Source organism: Emys orbicularis, chromosome 1 (assembly GCF_028017835.1).
Source record: "Emys orbicularis isolate rEmyOrb1 chromosome 1, rEmyOrb1.hap1, whole genome shotgun sequence".
Lineage (NCBI taxonomy): Eukaryota > Metazoa > Chordata > Testudines > Emydidae > Emys > Emys orbicularis.
The window spans coordinates 320653996-320678425 of NC_088683.1; the positions used below are offsets into that span (position 1 = coordinate 320653996).

General features: G+C 41.8%; 1 protein-coding gene across 1 annotated transcript in view; it reads right to left on the reverse strand.

Moving 5' to 3' along the window:
- PDS5B (PDS5 cohesin associated factor B) overlaps nucleotides 1-24430 on the reverse strand; it is a 252523-nt gene that overhangs the window by 213742 nt on the left and 14351 nt on the right. The window lies entirely within an intron of this gene.

Sequence of the window (24430 nt, forward strand, 5' to 3'; positions counted from 1 at the left end):
ACTTTTAAAACCTTTAATATCTGCAGGAAGGTGATGCTCATCTTTATTATTTGTATTGCCACAGCCCATAAAAGCTCTACTCATGGATCAGAACCCCACTGTGTTAGCTGCTGTACAAACACTGAACAAAAAAGTCCCTGCCCCAAGGAGTTTACAATCTAAGCACATGCAAGAGACAACAGGAAGAGTACAAGGAAACAATGAGACAACATTTGTGACAGACAGTGGTCACAGCACATCAACAGCCCAACCATCCTCAAGCTTTTTGTAGACATCATAGTTAAAGAGTTTTGAGGAGGGATTTGAAGGAGAATGAGATAGCGGATGTTTACAGGGACCACTTCCCCAGCATGGGAGAAAGAAAAAAAGATGCTTGTTTGAAAATTTAACAAGTGGGCAATGGAGACTGACATCATGGGGCAACTGGAGGCAGGCATCAACAGCTTAATGCAAATGAGAGATTATAGGTAGGGTGGGGATTGATGTGAAGGGCCCTGAAAGTGAAGACGTAATAAACAAGGGGGAGCCACTGGAGGGTTGCAAAGAGAGGGATGACAAGGTCAAAGCAATGGGCTAGGGAAATTATCTTTGCAGTAAGAACAGGAGTACTTGTGGCACCTTAGAGACTAACAAATTTATTAGAGCATAAGCTTTCGTGGGCTACAACCCACTTCTTCGGATGCATTATTCTATATGCATCCGAAGAAGTGGGTTGTAGACCCACAAAAGCTTATGCTCTAATAAATTTGTTAGTCTCTAAGGTGCCACAAGTACTCCTGTTCTTTTTGCGGATACAGACTAACACGGCTGCTACTCTGAAACCTATCTTTGCAGTGGCACTCTGAACAAGGAAGACTACTGCAATATACTTGTCTTGGAGTTTGGCAATCAAAATGTAAGATGAAAGTGTGGTCAAGTTTTAATGTGTGGATGGGTAAGAAGGGCCATACCTTAGATATGTTATGCAGGAAGAATCAGCAAGATTTAAATATAGCCTGGATATGAGGATCTAGACAGAGGTCCAAGTCAAAGATGAGGCCCAGATTACAGACCTGAGTGACAGGCAGGATCGTGATGTTGTCCTCAGTGATCAAAAAAGGAGGTAGTGGGGAGGGCTTGAGGGGGAAGATTGGGAGCTCTGTTTTTAGTCATGTTTAGTTGGAACTGACAGCAAGACATTTATAAGGAGAAGTCAGAGAAAGAGGCTGAGATTTCAGTCTGGACAGAAGGAGACAGGTATGGAGTAGAGAGGTAGATCTGTGAGTCATCAGCATATAAATGGTAGCTGAATTTGTGTCTGCATATCAGATTATCCAGAGAAGGTATAGAGGAAGAAGAAAAGGGGACAAGGACAGAGACCTGAGTAGCACCTACAGAAAGCTGGAGATGTATGAGCAGAATCATCTAAAGGATAACCATTCTCCCCACCACCACTGACAAGTGGTCTATGTGAATACCTATTTTCCTCTCTCCCCCCATACAAGGGTTCCCCAATCTCCACCCCACCAGGGGTTCTGTGTCCCCCCACTCCCTATCCACCCACTCCAAGCTCCCTCATTCTCTCTCCTCCCATGGCAGAGGCTCTCTACGAGCTCATTCCATACCAGTGGCCCCCTCCCATTCTAGTGTCCCTCATTCTCTCCCTCTCCCCCCCCCATGCCATGAGCTGTGTGCACACCTCCATCCCCCTCTTACTCTCTCACCCACCACCATTATTCTTCTGTCTGGCTGTTATGTCATTCAGAATGTCAACATGTTAACTCTATTGACAGGATAAGCAAGGATACTGTTATGCAGAAAGCATTAATGGGTGCCATCAACCAACTGTTTGATCTATACATAATTGTAGAGATGCTTGAAGCCACTATGGCTGCGTTAATCAGATGGAAGGGGCTCCATTTGTCCCGCATTTTTCTCCTTTGTTTTCCCAAGATCAAAAGGGTTCTGGTCAGTGGCCACTGATGCCTAGTACATTCCATGAAATGTTGAAATTATGGGATGCAGCATTCAAAAGTTAATGCATTACATGTAGAAAAAGGCTGTGGAGTTGAGTGTAAGGCCTTCGTAAGCAGGGCCAAAAATTTTCTATTGTTTGGAACCAGGTTATGCAAGAGCTCACCTCTTTCCCCAGGCCATGCTGTCACCCCTGAGATCAAAGAAGCATTCATATTGGAGCCCCCTTGATATAAAGTGAGAATGAGCTGCTGAAAGGTATTCACCACTGGGGTCCTTGACATTGGAATTTGCTCTCCCCACCACTGGTTCGCCAGACCCCAGATGTTAACCTTCTTGGCACACTGAAAAGCTCACCTTGTCCCCACCCCCCCTCAGTCTTGAGTAATAAGCTAAGAGTTGGAGGAGTTTGATGGATATTTGTGTATTGGTCTTATAGAGGTGTTAGGATTCCACAGTTAAGGCTGAGCTGAGGCCTTGGCTACACTGGCAATTCACAGCGCTGCACTTGCTGCGCTCAGGGGTGTGAAAAAACACCCCCCCCTGAACGCAGCGAGTGCAGCGCTGTAAAGCGCCAGTGTAATCAGCGCCTGCAGCGCTGCACGCTCCCTCGCAGCGCTGCAAGCTATTCCCCTCGGAGAGGTGGAGTACTTGCAGCGCTGCGAGAGAGCTGGCGGCGCGACTACACTCGCACTTCACAGCGCTGCCGCGGCAGCGCTGTGAATCCGCGAGTGTAGCCAAGGCCTGAGTTTTTCACCTAACCAGAGACCACACACACACACAGTATGAAAAAGACAGTGTCTCCTCCCCAAAATTACAGCATTTTTTAATTTTCTTAGAATTTATAAGTAAATGTTAGCTGATGAGTTAAAATTAATTTTAAAACGGGTCAGTGTCGGACATTTTAACTTCCCATATAGTTAAAATTCACTGAAACTTTGTGCTCATAGGCTACATATGAATTGTTTTAGGGTTAACTGTTTTTTTGTTTTGTTTTTTGCCATTCTTCATAATAGAAATTTCTTCTTTAGCAGAGACTAAAGAACATTGTTCTACACCAGAGAATTCTACGACAGACTACCCTCTTTAATGGCTGACATCTGCTGCTATTTATCTAAATGGGAATGAGGCCACAGGCATAAACAACGATGGCCATTCCCTTCATTCACCTGCACCTCACAGAGGGCAGTCTAAGGCCTTGGCTACACTGGCGCTGTACAGCGCTGCAACTTGCTGCGCTCAGGGGTGTGAAAACGGCCCCCCCTGAGCGCAGCGAGTACAGCACTGTAAAGCACCAGTGTAATCTGAGCCTGCAGCACTGCACGCTCGCTCGCAGCACTGCAAGCTATTCCCCTGGGAGAGGTGGAGTACATACAGTGCTGTGAGAGAGCTCTTGCAGCGCTGGCGGTGCGACTACACTCGCGCTTCACAGCACTGCCACGGCAGCGCTGGGAAGTCCCGAGTGTAGCCAAGGCCTAAGGGCTTGTCTACACTGGCACTTTACAGCGCTGCAACTTTCTCATTCAGGGGTGTGAAGGAAGGGAAAAAAAAAAAACCACCCCTGAGCGCTGCAAGTTTCAGTGCTGTAAAGTGACAGTGTAGACAGTGCACCAGCGCTGGTAGCTATCCCCCTCATGGAGGTGGGGGTTTTTTAGAGTGCTGAAAGAGCTCTCTCCTTACACAAGCCAAGTTAAAGGGCTGCACCGGCAGCGCTTTTACATTGCCAGTGAAGACGTGCCCTAAAGCCTCAGTCCCACTGCAAACAGATGACATTTTGAAAGAGCAAATCTTTGCGAGTTTCTCTGAGAGAAGATTTTATACATCAGAATCTGCTGACAGATACATTGAAAAAGCAATGGCAAAAGACTATACCACTCAATAGGAGGCCAGGAGGGAGTTAAAACAAGCAACATGTGTGGACTTAGGGGAATGTGGAGGATAGATGAAAGGGGAATATGGGGTGTCCATCCTGGCTGATTTCCACTGCTCTGCTGATGCAAAGCAGCTCTAAACTCTAATGGCGAAAAACAGCCAGAGTATACCAGTGAATTGGGCTTTCAAAATTAAAATAGGATATGCACCCATAACACAAGATATACTCCTATTGATTTTTTAATATAAATTTGAAGAAAAATAACGGTTCAGCCATGACTTGGGTGTATATCTTCACATATCTTCCCTCAAATCACCTACCCTACAATCCTAGATTAAAAATACAATTTAAAGTATGGCATACTTTTACATGTGTCAAAAATTGGGATAGGTTCCATTTTTTTCAAGCTCATGAGCTCTTAAACTAGCCTAGAAAATTCATCATCTACATGGTAAATTAAAAGAACGAGGAGTACTTATGGCACCTTAGAGACTAACAAATTTATTTGGGCATAAGCTTTTGTGGGCTAAAGCCCACTTCATCGGATGCATGCAGTGGAAAATACAGTAGGAAGATTACACATATACATACATACACACACATATATATACATACAGACAGACAACATGAAAAAAATGGGTGTTGCCATACCAACTCTAAGGAGACTAATCAGTTAAGGTGGACTATTATCAGGAGGAGAAAAAAAAAAAAAAAAAGCTTTTGTAGTGATAATCAGGATGGCCCATTTCAAACAGTTGACAAGAAGGTGTGAGTAAGAGTAGGGGGAAAATTAGCATGGGGAATTAGTTTTTACTTTGTGTAATGACCCATCCACTCCCAGTCCTTATTCAAGCCTAATTTAATGGTGTCCAGTTTGCAAATTAATTCCAGTTCTGCAGTTTCTCGTTGGAGTCTGTTTTTGAAGTTTTTTTGTTGAAGAATTACCTCTTAAAACTTGCACAGATACAGACAGACATCATCTTCCTCTCCAAATGCAAACAGGTGGACATCATACCAAATGGACTGAAGGTAAAAAAATCCATTGCAATCAACATACTACACTGACTATGGTGAGAGACTGTGCCACACACTCTCAAAGAAACTGAGGAACCACCTGATCAGCATTCTGTACAGCAGACAGGAGAAGATCAAGAATGAGCTCTCAGAACTGGAGACTCTCATACAATACCAACCTTCCACACAAACTTCCACGTGGCTGGACTTTACAAAAATGAGACAAGCCATTTACAATGCACACTTCACTTCTCTACAGAGGAAAAAGGACAGTAAGCTAATCTAAACTCCTACCTGCCACAGGGGGCTACAACAGTGGTACCCTCAACTCATCTAACAACATTGTCAATCTTTCCAACCACACACTTAGCCCAACAGAAGAGTCCGTCCTATCTCGGGGACTCTCTTTCTGTCCCACCATCCCCACGAACACGATACAGTTCTGCGGTGATCTGGAAGCCTACTTTCGTCGTCTCCGACTCAAGGAATATTTTCAACGCACCACTGAACAGCGCACTGACCCACAGGAACCCTCCTACCAACACTACAAGAAGAACTCCTCTGCGTGGACTCCTCCTGACGGTCGAAATGACAGACTTGACCTCTACATAGAGTGCTTCCGCAGACGTGCACAGGCTGAAATTGTGGACAAACATCACTTGTCCCATAACCTCAGCCGTACAGAAAGCAATGCCATCCACAGCCTCAAACAACTCTGACATTATCATCAAAGGGGCTGACAAAGGAGGTGCTGTAGTCAGAATGAACAGGTCGAATTATGAACAGGAGGCTGCCAGGCAACTCTCCAAGACCACATTCTACAGGCCACTATCCTCTGATCCCACTGAGGAATACCAAAAGAAACTACACCATCTCCTCAAGAAATTCCCAGCTACCGTACGGGAACAAATCTACATGGACACACCCCCAGAACCCCGACCAGGGGTATTCTATCTGCTACCCAAGATCCATAAACCCGGAAACCCTGGACGCCCCATCATCTCAGGCATTGGCACTCTTACAGCAGGATTATCTGGCTATTTGGACTCTCTCCTCAGACCCTACGCTACCAGCACTCCCAGCTATCTTCGAGACACCACCGACTTCCTGAGGAAACTAGAATGCATTGGTGTTCTTCCTGAAAACACCATCCTGGCCACCATGGATGTAGAAGCACTTTACACCAAATATTCCACATGAGGATGGACTACAAGCTGTCAGGAACAGTATCCCTGATGAGGCCACAGCACGCCTGGTGGCTGAGCTTTGTGACTTTGTCCTCACCCACAACCACTTCAGATTTGGGGACAACTTATACCTTCAAGTCAGTGGCACTGCTATGGATACCCGCATGGCCCCACAGTATGCCAACATTTTTATGGCTGACTTAGAACAACGCTTCCTCAGCTCTCATCCCCTAGTGCCCCTCCTCTACTTGCGCTACATTGATGACATCATCATATGGACCCATGGAAAGGAGGTCCTTGAAGAATTCCACCTGGACTTCAACAATTTCCACCCCACCATCAACCTCAGCCTGGACCAGTCCACACAAGAGATCCACTTCCTGGACACTACAGTGCAAATAAGTGATGGTCACAAACACCACCCTATACCGGAAACCTACTGACCGCTATACGTACCTACATGCCTCCAGCTTCCATCCAAGACACATCACATGATCCATTGTCTAAAGCCAAGCCCTAAGATACAACCGAATTTGCTCCAACCCCTCAGACAGAGACAAACACCTACAAGATCTTTATCAAGCATTCGTAAAACTACAATACCCACCTGGGGAAGTAAGGAAACAGATTGACAGAGCAAGACGGGTACCCAGAAATCACCTACTACAGGACAGGCCCAACAAGAACAATAACAGAACACCACTGGCCATCACATACAGCCCCCAGCTAAAACCTCTCCAGCGCATTATCCACGATCTACAACTTATCCTGGAAAATGATCCTTCACTCTCACAGACCTTGGGAGGCAGGCCAGTCCTCGCTTACAGACAACCCCCCAACCTGAAGCAAATACTCACCAGCCACTACACACCACACCACAGAAACACCAACCCAGGAACCAATCCCTGTAGCAAACCTCATTGCCTACTCTGTCCCCGTATCTACTCTGGCGACATCATCAGAGGACCCAACCACATCAGCCACACCATCAAGGGCTCATTCACCTGCACATCCACTAATGTTATATATGCCATCATGTGCCAGCAATGCCCCTCCGCCATGTACATTGGCCAAACCGGACAGTCCCTCCGCAAAAGAATAAATGGACACAAATCGGACATCAGTAATGGTAACATACATAAGCCAGTAAGTGAACACTTCAATCTCCCTGGTCATTCTATTACAGATTTAAAAGTCACTATCATTGAACAAAAAAAACTTCAGAAACAGACTTCAAAGAGAAACAGCAGAACTAAAATTCATTTGCAAATTTAACACCATTAATCTGGGCTTGAATAGGGACTGGGAGTGGCTGGCTCATTACAGAAGCAGCTTTTCCTCTCCTGGAATTGACACCTCATCTATTATTGGGAGTGGACTACATCCACCCTGATTGAATTGGCCCTGTCAACACTGGTTCTCCACTTGCGAAGTAACTCCCTGCTCTCCATGTGTCAGTATATAATGCCTGCATCTGTAACTTTCACTCTATGCATCTGAAGAAGTGAGGTTTTTACCCACAAAAGCTTAAGCCCAAATAAATCTGTTAGTCTTTAAGGTGCCACCAGACTCCTTGTTGTTTTTGTAGATACAGACTAACACGGCTACCCCCTTGTCAGAACTATAAAGGGAAGGGTAACAGCTCTCCTGTGTACAGTACTATAAAATCCCTCCTGGCCAGAGACTCCAAAATCCTTTTACCTGTAAAGGGTTAAGAAGCTCGGGTAACCTGGCTGACACCTGACCCAAAGGACCAATAAGGGGACAAGATACTTTCAAATCTTGGGGGGGGAAAGGCTTTTGTTTGTGCTCTTTGTTTTGGGTGTTGTTCGCTCTTGGGACTGAGAGGGACCAGACATCAATCCAGGTTCTCCACATCTTTCTAAACAAGTCTCTCCTATTTCAAACTTGTAAGTAAATAGCCAGGCAAGGCGTGTTAGTTTTACTTTGTTTTCTCAACTTGTAAATGTACCTTTTACTAGAGTGTTTATCTTTGTTTGCTATACTTTGAACCTGAGGCTAGAGGGAGGTCCTCTGAGCTCTTTAAGTTTGATTACCCTGTAAAGTTATTTTCCATACTGATTTTACAGAGATGATTTTTACCTTTTTCTTTAATTAAAAACCTTCTTTTTAAGAACCTGATTGATTTTTCCTTGTCTTTAGGTCCAAGGGGGTTGGATCTGTATTCACCAAGAGTTGGTGGGGGAAAGGAGGGGGATGGTTAATTTCTCCTTGTCTTAAGATCCAAGGGGGTTGGATCTGTATTCACCAGGAGTTGGTGGGGGAAAGGAGGGGGATGGTTAATTTCTCCTTGTCTTAAGATCCAAGGGGTTTGGATCTGTATTCACCAGGGAATTGGTGAAAGGTTTCTCAAGGCTTCCCAAGGAAGGGAATTAGCTTTGGGAATGGTGGCAGCGGACCAGATCTAAGCTGGTAGTTAAGCTTAGAAGTCTTCATGCAGGCCCCCACATTTGTACCCTAAAGTTCAAAGTGGGGAACCAACTTTGACACCCCTGATACTTTTAGGTCTGTAACTGAGTGACCAGGGAGGTTGAAGTGTTCTCCGACTGGTTTTTGAGTGTTACAATTCTTGACGTCTGATTTGTGTCCATTTATTCTTTTGCATAGAGACTGTCCGGTTTGGCCAATGTACACGGCAGAGGGGCATTGCTGGCACATGATGGCATTTATTACATTGGTAGATGTGCAGGTGAACGAGCTTCTGATAGTGTGGCTGATGTGATTAGATCCTATGATAGTGTCCCTTGAATAGATAAAAATGCTCAGGACAGCAAAGTCAGCCCTGGCAAATTCAACATCAATTTAGATATGAATTACATTAGGGAGAGGGTGGAAGATAAGTAGAGGGTCCAGATGCTGCGTCTCTTCCCATGCAAGAGAAAGCCAGGTAGCACAGAGTCCTTCCTGTTTTAAATTGGAGGATATAGGGAACCAGATGTGAGCTTGTGGGTATATGTGGGAAAATTGGTAGGTGTAGGTGAAGTAGCCAAGAGAAGAAGAGATTAAAAAAAAAAAAATTCTAAGTATGGTACAGACTTGGGGGGAAGACATGGGAGAGACAGTAAACAGGAAAATGAGAAAAAAAACAACAGTGTAGGAAAAGAGAAGGGAATTATAAAGAAGGAAGAGAGGGAACACACACAGAACAATGATATGAAAATAAAAAAGTGGAGTGAAGCCAGAGAGGATAGAAAATGTGAAAAGCAAGGAGAAAGTGTAAGCTACATTTTTAGTTTATTAAACAGAAGGTGATTAACACTGCTACAATTAAATACAGTACAAAGTACACAACTGTTTTATTCCTTTACATTGCAGAAGTGCTGCAGAGCAGGTATTTTTCCACTTAAACTAGCAGACTGAATCATTGTGGCTAGTTGATATGAAAAAGTTCAATCCCTGGTGATGAACACTTTAGTAATACTTATAACAGTTTTCTTTGAAAGCTAAATTATGAATTGGTCCAAATGGCATACATGCAAGTGTCACAGCATTTCACTCTACTTCAGTGTGAAGAAAATTACATTTAAAACCACATTTAATGCAAAATTATGGTCATCTACAGGGGGCTGGATTGAATACAACTCATTGCCGTTAGCAGAAACATCAGGTAGTAATGACTGTCCCTGTCAACCTTGGACAGATTCAAATTGGTAATTTGAAAGTTAATGGTTCTGTAAATAATTGCAAAGACCCGAGAGTCATCCAATTATGTTAAAAAAACCCACATGGCTATTTTAAAATAGCCAAGTTACCAAAAGGTAAAAAGTACCTTACACATACACTATTTTTATGAAGATTTTTAGAATATTGTTCCTTGCTCTTACACATGTATGAGTATAGAACACCGATTCTGCTGTGTGCTTAAGTGTAAATAAAACATGGACTATGGGTCACATTACTAAATACTGACATGATATAGTAATGGTACTTACTAATCCATTAAATCTATCTCAAGTCAGTGATCCATGCCTTACAGACAGGTCTTAACACACAATTCAGTGAGATGCAGTTTATTATTTCTGTTTGGATGGCAGTTTACTTGGCTCAACATTCTTCACTTTAGTAAGTTTAAGACAGACCCATCACATGGTGATTCAATTGTGATTGATATTGTGGCGATATTAAAATAGGAACATCTAATATATACAAAGCCAACTAATGAGAGAACTTTTTCAAAGATACAATACATATTTCACTGTAATATAAACAATGAAGACAAAAGAAGCTCTCCTCCCTTCTGCTATTCTTGTATGAAACTGTCCCAAGAGATAAAGGAAACTCTGAAACTTCAAAGTAACAATGATCAATTTTACATTTTATGCAAGTTTATCTTTCTATTTCTGTTGGCTGACTTTAAATCACGTATTATTTAAAATCCCAAATCCAAAAACTACCAATACAAAAAATTCACTCTATTAAAAAAAAAAAACACACCTGTATTTTTACCACTATTTCACTTAAGATGTTTATAATGCATGGTATGGTTACCGCTAAACATTTTAGAGGTTTATAAAGGAGAGTAATTTTAAGGGCTTGTCTACAAAGGGATATGATTTGTAAAGCGCTCTAATGTGCTGCGCCCACTGCCTCATGCAGACCCTGATTTAGCACTCTAAAAGGTACCTAGTTCATGTTCTTCAGTTAATAGTAAATTACTTGCAATGAATTTCCCATATGAAGCACATACAACCTTCTTTCTAACACTTACACTTCATCTTTACAAGACAGATTACTCAAACAAAACAGGGTGTGCAGTAGACAAGACTCTTGCCAAGTGTTCTCTGCTGTCCATAAGTCAATAGCATATGCCATGGAAGTCTTCCCTCTTCAAAGCAAGCACTCTTAGGGACAGTGCCGGCTCCAGCTTTTTGGCCGCCCCAAGTGGCGGGGGAAAAAAACCAAAAACAAAAAACAACAACCTAACAACCCGATCGAGCTGCCGCCGAAGTGCCGCCGAAGAGGAAAACAGCGAGTGAAGGACCTGCCGCCGAATTGCCGCTGATCTGGAGCGAGCCGATTGAGCTGCTGCCGCCGAACCAGACGTGCCACCCCGACAGCGGACACACTGCCGCCCCTTTCTATTGGCCACCACAGACACCTGCTTCCTTCGCTGGTGCCTGGAGCCGGCCCTGCTTAGGGAGATGGCGGATACAGTTTAGAAGAAAAGTCTTAAGAAAAACTGCCATACATTAGGGTTGGGCATTTGACCAGTCCAAAAATGACTGCTCAACTGACTGGTCATATATTGTCAATGTCAAAAACGGTCAAATATTTTAAAGCATTAATTTATTAGAACAGTAACAGTAACAAAAAAGAGTAAGACTTTATGGTCTCCAATAGGCTTACCCTTAAATACTGACACCTAATTACAAAAACAATTTTTTAGCTGAGAGTTACTTTAACTCAAAAAAAAATGTGAAATACAATTAAATGAAACTCTTAAAAAAATGACATTATCATGCAATTCAAAGGTGAGCTGCTGCCTACATCAGGGTATTTTTTCTGGAATATTTGACTGTGGACAAATAGGTGATCAACTCACCTGACATTATTTGACAGATCAATTGACCAGCTTGCCAAGCCTACCATATACTACCCTGCTTCAACAAATGCTGGGAAAAAGCTTAATCACTCCAACAAACTCTCTGAAGCATTCCTGGTCCATTCGAATGGGACTTCAATCCCCTCCATAGTTGAAGACTATTCTATCACCCTTGACCTCACTGTTATGTTTAACAGTGTAGTTTTAAAAGACTTTGCCGTCAGTAGTCTCTTTTTTGGACTCTTGAGGACAGCTGCACCTCAGACACTAGATCAGTCACTAGAGCACAAGGTTCAACTCTTCCTGCTTTACTGATTCCATCCTTAAAAAGGGAGCTCAGAACTCATTTCTTCTGTGCTGCTTCCAATGATGAAGTCCTCAACCAGTTCAACCAGCACTTTATGCCTTTCCTACTATCCACACAAACTGACAAAGTAAGTTTCAGGGCTGTGGTTCTCAACCTTTACCATACATTACAACAGTTTTAAGCTCCTCCCTTAAAGAAAGGAAAGGTAATTGCCATTTCCTCTGGGCTTTCTCACAACCCCTATGTTAACATGCTGATGGTCGAGGGAATATTCACCCTTCAAGTGAACAGGTGATTTTATTTCTTAGTTCTGCACTGAATATAAATTTCACTGGCTCAGGGGCTGCCACACTGAAGGGCAACAGAAGGCAGATTTTTAGTGATCACAACTCTGACTGAATTTCCACAGGGAAGGCACTACCCTTTGGACCTTGTCAGTGGAATCCAGACCCAGAAATAATAGTTTAAAATAATAATTAGAAAAAAAATTCAAAAAAGTTTAAGCATCGTTGTATAGCATTCTTATTTACCAATATTTGAACAAGGGAGATGTGCTTAAACATACAAAGTACTTGTGACAAATAATACATTTTGAACATATGTGCACAGTTAAGATTAGTAGTACATATAACTGCAAATGCTGCATAAAAAAGAAGCTATAAGACGTGGGGGAGGAAAGAATGTCATGGAATGGATTTGCATGTAATTCTCCAACCCAGGGAAATGGATCAGTAGAGGGAGGCACTTTACAGCTACTATTCCAGCCTTGGAGCTTCAGATAACCCTGGGGCATCTATCTTCCCCAAAGGGATAGGCGGTAGATCTGGAGATCCGCTGGCCGTGCTTCAATTTCTACAATGTGGTATGGGAAGCCACTGCAATCCACAGTACAGAGGAGGTGCTGAATCTTTGACTGGGTTCTCCAAATCCTGATACCTCTATTTGCAAGAAGACCACATGGGTTCCACTGTGGTTACCTATTGTGCCAACAGATGAAAACACAAGTATTTAGACCAGGGGTAGGCAACCTATGGCACGTGTGCCGAAGGCGGCACACGAGCGGATTTTCAGTGGCACTCACACTGCCCGGGTCCTGGCCACCAATCTGGGGGGGGGGGGGGGCTCAGCATTTTAATTTAATTTTAAATGAAGCTTCTTAAACATTTTAAAAACCTTATTTACTTTACATACAACAATAGTTATATATTATAGACTTATAGAAAGAGACCTTCTAAAAACGTTAAAATGTATGACTGGCACGCGAAACCTTAAATTAGAGTGAATAAATGAAGACTCTGCACACCACTTCTGAAACGTTGCCTACCCCGATTTAGACCAAGAGAAGCTTTTAGTTTCATTTCTGCTAGATGAATTTCACTTTCAGATTTGATTTGGAGTGTAGTAGAACCCCTATTTTACGAACTAACTGGGGACTTAGACATTAATAAAAATAAAAAAATTCATAAAATTGACCACCACATTACAAAAGATATGGTGCATAAGTTGCAGTATGGTCACTGCATCTTTTTTGTCTTGTCTTTTGGAGTATTGGAAATTGCTTTGCAATGGGGTTTGAAGACACTGGAACATGATGGGATGTCAATTTGTTTTTCATCAACATCACCTGCATTATGTGATTTTCACACACACACACACACACACACACACACACACACACACCCCATCAAGAAAAATGGTTCATATAGCTGGTCATATATAAAACAGTTTTTGTAAAATCAGGATTCTATTGTAGTTCAAAACAAAGGGTTTTACACACATTTCTTTTGGTTTACCAATCCACCACAAACAGTTCATTGAATTGGTGACTGAAAAACTACAGAAATTCTCTTCCTCCTCCCCTTCCCCAAAACATGTGGAACTATAAATCTCCCCTTAAAAATAAAATTACTTGCTCTCTTATTTACCGTGCTAATTTGAGGAATCTGTCTATGTACAATTTATTAATTCTGTTTTAGGTTGTGTTCTCCATATGTTTAAGCCCTTATGACTATATGGCAGTCAGCTTACTAGACAGAGCACTGGACCAAGGCACCAGAGACCTGGGTTCAATTCCTGGCTCTGACAATGGTCTACTGGGTGACCTTGGGCAAGTCACTTCCTTCCCTGCACCTCACTTTCCCAATTTGTAAAATGGGTATAATGATACTGACCACCTTTGTAAAGCACTCTAAGATCTACTGATGAAAACTGCTGTACAAGAGCTAGGTTTTATCATCTGCACCATATCCCTGCCTGAGTGGTGCGCCTGACTGTCTCTGAATAGGATGGTTGTTAAAGACCATCAAAACCTAAACCTGAATAGATTTTGCCCAAACAAATGGGAAGGCTGAAACCTAAAAGAATCAGTTAAACCCAGCTTGTCTGCAGGGAAGGAGAAGAGCAGTAGAACTTCTCCAGGATAGGAACAAAGACTGAGGTACAGCCCTTTAAAAACAGAGGCTGAGAACCAGAATGGATAAAAAACAGTAATTTTTTCTTTAAATTAAAATCCAGATTTAATTTTAAATAGTTATTTTTAAAAATGGTAATTGACAGCGTACGTTAAGGCCTAAACTTGTTAAAATCATTTACATTAAATACAAAAAATAGAAAGCAGTACGTTTGCTGCCAAGTTTTAAAGTTAAACCACTGAAAATGTGGAAGTCATTGGCCAATCACCTGTAACCAGAGTTTGCTGAAGTGCTATACGAGCTTTTGATAGCAGCTTCTTCTGCAGGTGCAGAAAGAATATTTTCTTAATTTCAGTGTATTCAGCTACTTCAACTCAATGATTAATTAATGCAAAGTTAAACTGGGAGTTGAAAAAAAGCAGGGAAGTTTTTTCCATTTCTAATCTATGAATACAAACTATGTGCAAAGGGATGTGACCTACTAGTTCTAAAATATTGAAAGATATGGTCATCAGAAATCAGTTCCATTAACCACTAAATGCTTCCTTTAAATAAACTACTAAATACTTCCTTTTATAAATGCAAAACATGTTTTGATAAACTTTTTTTCTTATGCAGCAAGCACATTTAAGGTAGTTTTATTTAATTAAAAAACTAAATGCTGTTCTGGTGAATTGAATTGAATTTCCATCCATATTTGGCATAATTTGACACAAATCACAAGTAAAAAATTAATCATCTAGTAAGAAATGCATCATTTTCTAACATCATGACAAATGTAACAGTTAATCTGAAAAAATGCAAGTTAAACTGAAGGAAGCAGACTGCAGAGGTCAGAGATGATTTCGGAGGAGAAGGTCTGAGCTGAAGGAGTGTGCTCCAACAGAGTGGATTTGGAACCCTGAAAGGATACTGACCCAAATCCCAAAAAATGCTCAAGAGTGATGAGGAAACTGAGGCAGAAATGCTGTACAAGAGTTTCTTATTTTGCATGCATCTTTATATCTCTTGTGCTGTATAAAGTGAAGAAAAGTGATTTTAGAAATTATTTTCCAAAGCCTATATCTATTTGCTTCAACTATCACATGTCCATGAAGCTGTTATAAACCACAGTGCCCAGAAGGGTGGAATTCTGGAAAAGGGTGTGCTTAAGCTACTGGGATGTCTTGGTAGGTGATCACTGATCTTGGGGTCCCACTTCCAGAAGGGGTACCAGAGTCCATGCCCAGAAAGCATGCTGGACAGGCCGGTACCAAAGACAGACTGTGTCTACACTACGAGCAAGGGGTGTAATTCCCAACTGACATTCACATACTCTCATCTGAGCTAGCATGCTAAAAACAGTAGTGTAGCTGCAGTAGCACAGGAAGCAGCGACCCAGGCTCGCCACCCCGAGCACATACCTGCACAGATCAGGTGGCTTTGTACTCAGGGCAGCCAGCCCATGCCACCGTTGCCTGTTGTACCATGGCTACGTTACTATTTTTAGTGTGCTAGCTCAGATGAAAGCTAGTACAGAATATGACTATACAAGCTGGGAATACCATCCCTAACTAGTAGTGTAGCTGTAGCCTCAGTGGCTGAAGCCTACTAGTGACTAAGGGGAGCTTAAAAGCCCACAGATCCACTGTTTGGATACAAATACAGCAGCCTGGTGAGTGTCCAGCAAGGGGACCTCAACCAGGTCTGTAACATTTATTATCCAGTTCCTTCTCAACCCCATATATTTTTCTGCCAATCTCTTCTGCTACTTCAATCCAGAATTTCTTCCCTCATTCTCTGATTCCCCATTCTTTTTATTTCCTCTTCTTCAAAGAATGCACAGCCCTTTGGCAACTTTATAGACGTGGGGAAGAGAGAGATGGACCATTCAGGTCCGAAGCAATATCTAACCAAAGCCAAACAACTTTATAACTTAGTCTTTCAAGGAAATCTTACTTTGGGTCTTGTTAAACTCCTACTTGGGTTAGCTGGTGATCAACAGTGCTTAGGTCTGATCTGGTTTAAAGTTTCCCCACTAAAAGATGAATCTATTGTCAAGGAACCATAAAACTTTTTTTTTTTTTTTTTAAACAATCAAATCACTCCAGGTTGAAAATTGGCAGACAAGTTCCCAGATCTAGACCAAAACAGAAACCTTTACAAAAGTTGAACCAGTATGATTTAGTGGGTAAATATAGATATGTTTCATATTGATTCAGACAAAATATTTAGATGAAAAGAGTGCATTTTCCTTCCTCTCATTAAAATGTCTTTAGATGTGACACTGCTTCAACTGAAGAACTGCTGTTCAAACAGTGAAGGTATATAGTAGTATCCACAGCCCACAGTGAGCATCAACAAAAGAGGAACTATAAACCTTAAGGGGTTTTATCCTCCTCTCTCTGTAGGACAGCATTATATCCAGTAAGGATTGGTGTAAGAAGTATTTACAGAAACTGCAATCTGCTTAATCAACGATCTTCCTGAACTGAAGAATCTTGCCAGAAAGGCAAAAGTAACACTTCACCATAGACAAGTGATATGAAAAGTAGTGGGCTTCACCACAAAAAGAGTCATTAATGGCAGTAATCCATTGAGAGTCACTGTTTCAGGCAACTAAATGTTTCTGCTTAAGTCAAGAAACCTCTTGTATTCTTTTAGCCTTGTATTACAAAATATGGGGGAGAAAGTTACTATGAAAAGTTTAAACAACGAGAAGTCCTTGTGGCACCTTAGAGACTAAAATTAATTTGGGCATAAGCTTTCGTGGGCTAGAACCCACTTCATCAAATGCATGAAGTGAAAAATACAGGAGCAGGTATAAATACATGAAAGGATGGGGGTTGCTTTACCAAGTGTGAGGTCAGTCTAACGAGATAAATCAATTAACAGCAGGATACCAAGGGAGGAAAAATAACTTTTGAAGTGGTAAGAGAGTGGCCCATTACAGACAGTTGACAAGAAGGTGTTAGTAACAGTAGGGAGAAATTAGTATTGGGGAAATTAAGTTTAGGTTTTGTAATGACCCAACCACACCCAGTCTTTATTCAGGCCTAATCTCATGGTATCCAGTTTGCAAATTAATTCCCGTTCTGCAGCTTCACCTTGGAGTCTGTTTTTGAAGTTTTTTTGTTGAAGAATTGCGACTTTTAGGTCCGTTATTGAGTGACCAGAGAGACTGAAGTGTTCTCCTACTGGTTTTTGAATGTTATGATTCCTGATCTCAGATGTGTCCATTTATTCTTTTGCGCCGAGACTGTCCGGTTTGGCCAATGTACATGGCAGAGGGGCATTGCTGGCACATGATGGCATATATCACATTGATAGATGTGCAAATGAATGAGCCCCGATGGTGTGGCTGATGTAGTTAGGTCCTAAAATGGTGTTGCTGTAAATTAGTATCTCAGAAAAACAAATTAAATAATTAAACATTCTGTGGAGAGTGTGAAGGCATAAGGGCAAGAACTGGACCAAAGTACAGATGTTTATATGGTGGACTGGACGCAGCTGGAGGAGAGAGAGAGAGAGGCTTTTTTGTAGAGCTTATGGCTAAAGAAAACTTTCCAAAGACAAAGCAAATGTAATTGATTTACTGCTGTCTTCTTGAGTCTTCAGATGCACCACTCCAGTGCAGCTGCAACAGGTTCACAAGCTGCAACGAAGTGAAAACTAACCAAACTCTTGTCAGTTCTCAGTGGGCACAGTAAAAGTGACAAGAATGGAGTCACTTTCATTCGCCGCTTAGGAAAGCTAGCGCCACCATTCAGTGGGGTGGGAGGAACTAAAAAATGAAGGCTGCAGGGAACTGGTATAGCAGCAGAAATACAACCACTACAGCAGTCAAAAACCTGATAGAAGAAGAGAGTTCCCTTGAATGGTGGGATCTCTGAAGCTTTCATATCCACCTGCAACTGATCTATCTAGTCCTGAATGCCTATTTGATACCTACCTCCTTTAAAAAGCACTCTGAGAACTACTGATGAAAAACAAATTCGTATTAGTAAACTGCATGAATGGGAGTGGGCAGGAGTGACTATAACTACAGTAGAGAAGTTAAAGGAGGAGAATAAAAGAAAATATGGGAAAGGGTTGAGAACACAATGTAGAGAAAGAAATGAGAGAGGAAAAAAGAAAACAAAAGATACACCATGATTTTTAAAAAGTGAAAGGAAGAAGCAGAGTTCTTCAGGCAGAAATAGAAAAAAAAAGTCAAGATGAAACAGGTATGGTTCCTGAAACAACTCAGCAAATGTTTTGTTTAATTTTACCAATTAATAATTATTTCTGTTAGTACATTTTTGTGATATTTGACCAACACATTAGCTTTATTAATTGCTCAATTACTATACTACAAATATACTAGATTAAGACTGGTAGAAGTCAAATATATTAAACAGATTTTTCTTCTGACCTAGTAGTAAGTTAAATGTTTTAAAATATTTATTCATATATTCCAAGGCAAGAAGGGATCATTGTGATCACCTAGTCCGACCTCCTGCATAACACAGATCATGGAATCTCTCCAAAATAATTTCTAGAGCACATCTTGGTTTGAAAGTTGCCAGTGACTGAGAATCCACCATGATCCTTTGTAAATTGTTCCAATGGTTAATATCCTTACTGGTAAAAATGTACCCCCCCCACACACTTCCCCTCATGCAGAAGAGAAATATTTATTGAACAGTTCTGCTTCTTTTGCATCAATACTGATAATTCTACCATTTCCATTTATTAATAGACAAACTATTGTTAGCATTCTTTTTGTTCCCAATACACTTCAACATTTTATTGTCCTTAACTCTGCTGGCCACAGATTTCTCCTTGTGTCCCTTAGCTTCCCTTATTTTTCTACAATTCCTAGCTTCTGATTTACATTCAGTATCATCAACCTCCCCTTTCTTCCATTTCTTTTTTTTTTTATATTATATATAAAATATATATATTTATTTTTTATATATATATATATATATAAAAAGAGAGAGAGAGAGAGAGAGAGCGCGTGCGCGCGAGCGCTTTCACTGCCCCTCTAAAAAAAGATATTTTTTAAACTAATACAGTCTTCTCCCTCGATAGTGGGTTTGTGGCTTTTGGGGCATCTTGTAAAGTTCTTAAACAGTTCAATTGTTATTTACATTATTCTGATTAAATTCTTCCTCCCAACTGATTTGGCTCAATTATTTTCTGCTTTGTGAGACTGGCCCTTTTAAAGCACCATTTTTTTTTAAAAAAAAAAACTAGTCTGGCCTTTATTCTTCTTGCACATTATAAATTTGATCAAGTCATGATCATCTGTACCTAAGCTACCATTAATTTTTAGTTGTGACAAGATCCTTATCTGTCAAGACAAAGTCTAATATATAATTCCCCTGTGTTGGCTGCAACATTTTTTGAGTTAGGAAATGGTCATATATTAGGTTTAGAAATTCCAAGCATATTTTAGTATTGGTAGCATGAGACCTTCACAGCATGTCATTCAAATTGAAGTCCCCCATGATCACACAGTGTTTTTTCCTCCACATATTACAGATAGCTGCGTAAGGAGGTGGTCATCCTAAGTGTTATTTGGTGGTCTGTAGCAGACACCAACATACAGTCTTGTGCTTTGTGTGTTACAACATTGATCCATAAGCATTCAAGATCATTTTCTTCTGAGTCATCAGTGACTCGGAAACAGGTAATGCCATTTTTGACAGAGTGCAACTCCCCCCTCCCCTTTTGCCTATTCCATCCTTCCTAAATAGGCAATCACCATTGATTTTAACATTCCAGTTATGCAAATCATCCCACAAGGTTTCAGAAACACCAGCTAGATCAAATTTATGCTAATAAACAAGCAATCCCAAATCCTAATGTGTTATCCAGGCTCCTCGCCTTTGTGTAAAGGCAATTAAAGAACTTATTCTTTTTATGTCCTTTTGTTTGCTTGATTAATTTTGTTCTCAACATCTTGATTTTGTGCTAAGTTAGTGCTCATATCCTTCTTCTTCTTACCCTTCCTTTTTGCTGTTAGTTTAATGCCTGCCTGACTACTCTTGTCAGCCTGTCCCCAAGGAGATTCGTTCCTCTTCTACTGAGGTGCAGGCCATCCATCCAAACTATACAGACCCGTCTCCCCATAGAAGGTGGACCAATGTTAAACAAAACCAAAACACTTCACCTTATACCACTTACCTAGACAACAGTTCACTTCCAGAATCTTCTGCATTGACTTCCTTCGCTCATAAGGTAGGAAAGGTCTCAGAGAAGAATGTCCAAACTTTCTTCTTCGGCATGATTTTCAAGTTCCCGGAGTCATCTATTATCTGTGAGATAGTCCACGATGCAGTATCGTTAATGCCGACATGAACCATCACCAATGGATCCTTGCCAGTCTACTTCACAAGCCTATCAAATCTTAGAGCAGCATCTCTTGTCTTGGCTCCAGGAGGATAGCACACTGTCCTGTCATCTGCATATTTTGTTCCTTGCAAAAAGTTCTTTTGATTCATCTGGGTACTGAATCCCCTACAAGGATCATCTATCTTCCTTTTATGGTTGGAGACCTCTGTGGGCAAGCCTGATTTTCTTACAGATTGGGCCAAGCTGTCATCCACAGGTACGTCCCGTACCTCTCTCCATTCCCTTCAACAAGCTGAATCTTGAGAGATATCTTCCACAGTTTCCAGGCTGAAGTCCTGGTATTAATTGGAAACTTCTAGCTCTGTGGACTTACTCTTAGTTCTCTTCTCTCTGGTGGGCACAGCCTGCCCATCTTCACCTATCTCCAGTTGTGTACGATGTCTCCATGACCTTTTGCCTCTGGTAGTTACGAATTGCCAAGCCTCTTCTCTGACTCCTTGGTGACCAGTTCCTTTCCTCCTTGAACTTGGGGGACAGATGTCTCCTGAACCTGGCTGGCAAGGAACTCTTCAGCTTCTCTGATTCTCAGCATCATCTCTACTAGCCCCTCCAATCCAACAATTTTTTTTCCTCCAGCACACAACCACCAACCTGCACTTCATATACAGGAAGTCCCTTCTGCCTTCAGGCAGGAAATAAAATATGGCACATGCATTGCAGGTCACCACCACTGTTCCCTTGCTGACCTTCTTGAAATCAGAGATGAACCTCAAAGGCAAGCCTCACACACTTCCTCTCTCAACTCCCTCCAAAACCCTCCTGTAAACTGCCTATGTTCACGGCTCTTGAGTGTGCTTCTAGTAAGTGACTTTTCATACCAAGTCTCCTTGCTTAGCTCAATTCAGCTTCAGCGCTCACCACCAGGGAGCAATGAACTACTTAGAGGCTTCAAACAGCAGGGATGATCAAAGTTCCAAGGGTCAGAGCCACATGGCCCTTAACAAAACACCAAACAGTCATCTCAGGGGTCCACAGCCCAACTACACAGCCTGTATGCAGAAAACAGCCAAACAATCCACCAATATATACTTCCACACGGAGTCCATAGTTATGCCCTCCAAAACTCTACCATTAACAAAGACAGCTAACAGGAAAGTTAAATAATATGTTACTATTAAATACAAAGTACAATAAGCAGTTCACAACTGCCTTATTCTTTTAGATTACAGGGAAATTGGCCCTCATAGAAGCTAAGGCAGCACAGGTAATTTTCACCCTGACTAGTATGTTTAACCATAGGGCTTGGTGTCATCTGGTAATATTCTCAAGACCTCTGGTACATAATTGATTTCACTCAATGAAGAGAGTGACAACTGTAGTGCTCCTTAAAAGAAATGGAGGCAAAAAAAGCATGTTAACTTAGAATAGCAAATAAGCGTGATATCACCATGCTTGTGAAGACAAACCAAGAAGAAACTAGTTGTCTCTATTTTCAAATATCTTCCTATCTCAAAATTGGTGTAAAACTAATCTTACTTAAAATGTAGTAGTAGAGGGGTTTTTTTGTTTGTTTGTTTTTAAGATAACACCTAAAAAATGACTTTATAAAATGTTTGACTATGACCCTGAAACTTGATAGCCCCTGAAATTATTTCTTTTCTAACTATATGTATGTACAAATGGTAAAGTTTAAGAGGCACTGTTAAATACTTTATAAAAGTCACTTTTTAATCTTTATTTTAGGGAGGGCTAGTAGCATCGTCTCCTAAGGTTGCATTATACTTTCCACTGTAAGACCCTGCTTTCAGTTACTTTTAACTTTGCCACTTAATTGTTTGGGCTGACATTTTCCCTGGTGGGTGCGTCCACCTAAGAGTGAATTTTGTTGGAAGATTTCAGCCAGAATGATTCTTCCATTTTTGAGAATATGGCTATGGGGAAAAAAAGACATCTTTCTCAGGTTAAATTACGGTGAGCTTTTCTTTGCACAGTTGTAGTGACCCCATGCTTTAGGGCAGGAACTTGAAATTTGGCAAGAGGTGGCATTTGTGTCAGGGATGTACCTTTTGGAGGGAGGGGCAGGCCAGGACAAAGAACCAGCGTGAGGGGAACGGGAATCAGAGGAGACTGACAAGGAGCTGATATGCAAAAAAAGAACTGGACTGGCTGGGAAAAGAGACTGGAGCAAGGAGCTGGGGGATGAGGGTTGGCGCAGGGGAAGACTAAGACAAAGAACCAGCGTGATGGGGGAGGCAAGAGAGAGACTGGACAAAGAGCTGGGAAAGAGAACTGGGGCTGACTGGGTATGGGTGTGGGGGGAAGAGGGGGAGAGAGACGGCATGGGTTGGAATTTGGGACTTGGACATCAAACCAGGGTAGATCAATCAAGTTTTTATTTAAAACAACCTTTTTTATCAAAAAAATCATTCTCCTCAAAAAGCAATCTAAAAATAGTTTTAATTAAGATACATTATAGCTCAAAGATATCTCATCATGGAATAGGGATTATACATTCTAATTCTATAGTATGAGATAATATATTCATGTAATGTTTAAGAAAAGTTTTGTAAATGAGTTCCAATAGTTCATGGATTAGGGACCCAATTTTCATAGAATATCAGGGTTGGAAGGGACCTCAGGCGGTCATCTAGTCCAACCCCCTGCTCGAAACAGGACCAATCCCCAACTAAATCATCCCAGCCAGGGCTTTGTCAAGCCTGACCTTAAAAACCTCTAAAGAAGGAGATTCCACCACTTCCCTAGGTAACCCATTCCAGTGTTTCACCACCCTCCTAGTGAAAAAGGTTTCCCTAATATCCAACCTAAACCACCCCCACTGCAACTTCAGACCATTACTCCGTGGTAGCAGATGACAGCACAAGGAGAACAGTCTAGAACCTTCTTCTTTGGAACCCCCTTTCAGGTAGCTGAAAGCAGCTATCAAATCCCCCCTCATTCTTCTTTTCTGCAGACTAAACAATCCCAGTTCCCTCAGCCTCTCCTCATAAGTCACGTGCTCCAGCCCCTAATCATTTTTGTTGCCTTCCGCTGCACTCTTTCCAATTTTTACACATCGTTCTTGTAGTTGTGGGGCCCAAAACTGGACACAGTACTCCAGATGAGGCCTCACCAATGTCAAATAGAGGGGAATGATCACTCCCTCCATCTGCAGGCAATTCCCCTACTTATACAGCCCAAAATGCCATTAGCCTTCTTGGCAACAAGGGCACACTGTCGACTCATATCCAGCTTCTCATCCACTGTAACCCCTAGGTCCTTTTCTGCAGAACTGCTGCCTAGCCATTCAGTCCCTAGTCTGTAGCAGTGCATGGGATTCTTCCATCCTAAGTGCAGAACTCCGCACTTGTCCTTGTTGAACCTCAGATTTCTTTTGGCCCAATCCTCTAATTTGTCTAGGTCCCTCTGTATGCTGTCCCTACCCTCCAGCCTATCTACCACTCCTCCCAGTTGAGTGGCATCGGCAAACTTGCTGAGGTGCAGTCCACGGCATCCTCCAGATCATTAATGAAGATATTGAACAAAACCGGCCCCAGGACCGACCCTTGGGGCACTCCGCTTGATACCAGCTGCCAACTAGACATGGAGCCATTGATCACTACCCATTGAGCCCGACGATCTAGCCAGCTTTCTATCCACCTTATAGTCCATTCATCCAGCCCATACTTCTTTAACTTGTTGGCAAGAATACTTTGGGAGACCATATCAAAAGCTTTGCTAAAGTCAAGGAATAACATCCACTGCTTTCCCCTCATCCACAGAGCCAGATTTTATGGGGTCCCA